Source organism: Vollenhovia emeryi, unplaced genomic scaffold, assembly GCF_000949405.1.
Source record: "Vollenhovia emeryi isolate VEMERY1.0 unplaced genomic scaffold, V.emery_V1.0 DF939122.1, whole genome shotgun sequence".
Taxonomy (NCBI): Eukaryota; Metazoa; Arthropoda; class Insecta; order Hymenoptera; family Formicidae; genus Vollenhovia; species Vollenhovia emeryi.
In genome coordinates, this window is record NW_011967244.1 from 1,259,370 (window position 1) to 1,263,733 (window position 4,364).

Sequence of the window (4,364 nt, forward strand, 5' to 3'; positions counted from 1 at the left end):
TTTACAAATAATCCGGACAAACAACTTTATATGGATTATATGTCGCAACAAAGTCTGCTGATATCATTGATATTATTGAATTGATCGAAATATTCACAGAATTTATGTAGATTCTAACACAATTGTGTAAAAAATTGTAAAAAAGTTAAATGCAATCTGATAAAAATTATTGTCGCGAGAAAACATCTTATTTCAATTGCATACCAAAAAGCTGAATAAAAAGTTTCATCAATTGCCAGCAAAAGAGAATCTATATGTCGCACAGTTATGATAAAGTGCAGTAAATTGCAATTATGCTGAAAATTTCAAATAGTCGATAATATGTTGCAATTGACGAGTATAATTTATCGACCGATTTCATATTAATGAGATGAAAAATTCGTAATGTATTGTACGAGTACTTATACTTTATTCACATACTGTTATATTCACATACTGTACAATACTTAATTATATTCGCATATACTGTCACATTTCTTCACGATAGTTAAGAAGACCAGGGGTAACGATGGAACCATAAGATTGGAATTTGTAAGGAACTTTTGACATACAAGACAATTTTACCTCACTTTTTATTCACTGAAGAGGATCCGAAAGTGGATCGAAATGTTTAAGATAATTAAAAGATTTTACACCCTGAAGACTGTGCTTCGTTTTCTGCTCACATTTCTGCTCTTTCCCACTTCGCATTGTTCGTTTTCCTGTTGAAATCTTCGCTACACGTGATTTTTCTTTCTTCTTTAAAAAAATATTTGTTTATTTTAAAATACAATCATGCTTTCTCTTTCCTTTTTCGAGGATTCTTCAATTCTCGCAAAAATATTCAAATATTGCCACAGTCGATGATCTATATTAGTGATTTACATTAATATTTGTTATTTGTTGCTTGATAATCCATAGAAGCTATGTTGCAACAACGTTGCTATTATTGTAGATTGTAGTGCAACGTATGAAGAAACATTATATAAATATTATATATGTCGTAGCCCGATAGCGAAATTAGCCATTTAGCTAAAAGCCTAGGCGTCCGTTAGGTTAATCGACGACGATATAGTCTAATGGCCTGAAAAATTCAGCCTGGTGCGCTTTAGGCGACTAGAAAAATGCTTGTTTTGAGGCTCGATGCGTTGTCAATTTATTTAGTACACAATTATTACTACATTACTATTTGTTAATACAGGATAACATAGTCAATTCATGCCTGAAGTCAATTTATTTATTTTTACACTTTCTATTTGTTAATGCAAGACGAACTACTGTGACAACGAGAGTTGCAAAGGATTTTTGCTTTATAACAAGCACATCTATTTGTCTGACACTAATTTTTAGCAATTTTGCAATTGCATTTTTTATATCCCTGTCCATCACTTGCCGATTGCTTCCCAGCAGCTTCCCTCAAAGTAAGAAAAACATTTTTGGGAATGTCAGCCATGGTAATACGATTAGTGCCCGAATTTGCAATTTCAATACGGGGGAACCACCCTTTCAATATCCCATCCTTGGTTCCAATTTTATATACGTCATTTTTTTTATCAGTCTAACCTGTCGTCTAACAGGCTGAATTTTTCAGGCCATTAGACTATATCGTCGTCGATTAGCCTAACGGGCGGCATTTAGCCAAACGCCTAGGCTTTTAGCTAAATGGCTAAGTCCCAGTCTACAATAGATGATTTAAGCCCTAAGCTTTAAGAAATTGGCCAATCACGGTCAAGTATGAGTAGAATGCGCGACTGTGATTAGTCAATTTCTTAAGGCTTAAATCTCTATTGTAGACTGGGACTAATTTCGCTATCGGGCTACGACATATACATTTGCAGTATAGTTCAAACAATGTTACAGCAACATTTTATAAATATTGTGAACAATTTTTTTGAACCATCCTATATAGCAATATGTATTTATTAATATACATATAACCGAACAAACTTATTGTGTATGTACAATTAACGTATCATTTTTTACAGCAAGTTTTACATATATTTTTTTCTGCAAATTTATGAAAAATGTTTCCACTGATTATTTTTAAAACAAGATTTTAAAACAAGACCAAATTAGTATGACAAGTACATTTTGATTTGTATTTTTGTTACTGTGTATTTTGCTACAAATGAAGATCTTCGATATATTACGTTCGATAAGAATACAATTATCTTCCAAATTATAGATATTAGAAATAAATTGTTTCTGTGACAATAAACTAACATGTGTAATGATAATATTCATGTTACACTTTGTATTATCTTAAGTCGTTCTTTTAAGTTGTTTTTCATGTTTGAAAAGAATTTAGAACAGTTTAGAATTTTTCTCGTGATGCATTGTTGCAGCAAACAGAAGTTTTCAGTGTATTACGTTTGATGAAAGAATCATTTTTTTTAACGAATTACAAATATTAGAAAAATTAGAAATGAACAGGCTTTTTCGTGACGGACGTAGAATAATGTTCTTGTTATAGTCCATTTATAAGTTGTGATTTTTTAATACAAATTAGAATAGTTGTACAAATTACTTCTGTTAAACTCAACTTAGAATTGTTCAGGGTATTTTTAATTTGAAAAAACGCATATTTTAAATATATGCACTCGTACAACACAAGATTGCAGGATTATTATGACAACATTTCATAACGTTTGTGCAATTAGTGATTAAAAAAATTTATTATATTTATAATGTTCCGTATAATAAAAGGAATACCTGATCATTCACATGAATGTTTCAAGTTAATCTAATAATGTCGTAATATCTGCAATCAAAAGTAAAATAAATAATGAGTAATGAATACAGCCGCACCAATCAAGTCATTTTCAATTGCACGGCTTAAAACTGAACATGAAACTTTCAAATTAAATTTTCCTGAAAACAAAGACCTTGTTCAAAAAGAGATGCAGTTGACTTTTGTATAAAAAAAAAACCCAATTCTTCCTCTGTTAGATCGTAAATTACACTCCATCCCGTATATCTCAAAATTAAAAACTTTGAGTCTTCTAAATGTCTATAATGCTGAACTGAAGAATTGAATGAACTCAAGATCTATTATATCCGCGCACGTGTTTATATAACTTTCTAGCTTGTCAGCACTTTAGCTATCACAACTCGGTTGTGCTTATCTGTTGTCACTAATGCAGATTATATCGCGTTCTCAGCTTTAAATGCTAAACTGTCGATGGTTGCTAAAGAAATTGTGTTTTTAACACTATGAAGGTCCATATTAATTAAATTATGAGTTATTTCTACAATGTAATGGTATTAGTATATAATGGTATATCTTAAAGTTCATAAATAACTATGAATATAGTCGAAAGGATATTGCAAAATGCAACATACGTATTCGGGGAATCTTTTCCTGGGCTTCTTTAAGATTGAAAATTTTTAACAGCTCTTACTTCGAAACGAATTTGTTTAAGTTTCTTTTCTCTCCGCGAGATGGCTTCCTATTAAGTTGAAAACTAAGCTTGAAATTAAGAAGAAACACTTTTTAGCACTAAGCAACGCGTATTCACTAAAAATGTCACAATACATTCACTGTCGACTCGCTTTCACCGCAGCTATTAGTTCGTCAATTTCAGAATAATACATTTCATTTGGATAAAACAAAAATTATCTGAAAGCGAAAACGTACAAAAATAGCCTGACGCGACGCCATGATACCAACTAACTAAATCGCTGTTGACGAATTAGGCTCTGGTCGTCATCTTACATTAATTGCGATAGAAAAATCGAGGATTTCGTCACGCTGATTATGCCCCACCTCTCTCGGAGATTGTTTTCCATTAAAATAATCTACGAAACGAGTATAAAAAGACACATCGCGTGCGGTATTACAACACCGCGTATGCAATGTTGTTACAAAATCGCGGCTTATTATTAACCTTGGCGTATTATTTTTACGAGATTAACGACAAAGACGAGTTGTTTGCAAAGCAGAGCCAATAACAGGGAACATATATGTATTTTTGTCATAACATTTGACGCCATCAACGGGAGATAAAGTGCGAAGGACCCTCATTTGCTCTTCGTTAAATCTCCGTACTCAAAAATTATCGCGGAGTTGTTGAATTTATCATCCGTATGGCTCGTGCGATGCAAATGAAATAATAGTTTCTTCTTACTGGCTGCCCAAGCTATTTTAACGAAAAGCAATGTCGCAAAGTACAGTCATCAATAACATTTTCAGCGATATTTAAATTAAATCAATCCACACGTAAGCACGTGCATATATTTTCACAAGCGTGCTCGTGGAATTTATTCCAAAATAATTGCCAGGCACAAACAATTAATTTTTATTAATTAAAAACAACTTATTACTATTGAGTGATATAAAAGTTGACTTTGAATTTTTTAATTATTTTATTTAAAAAAAACATGGG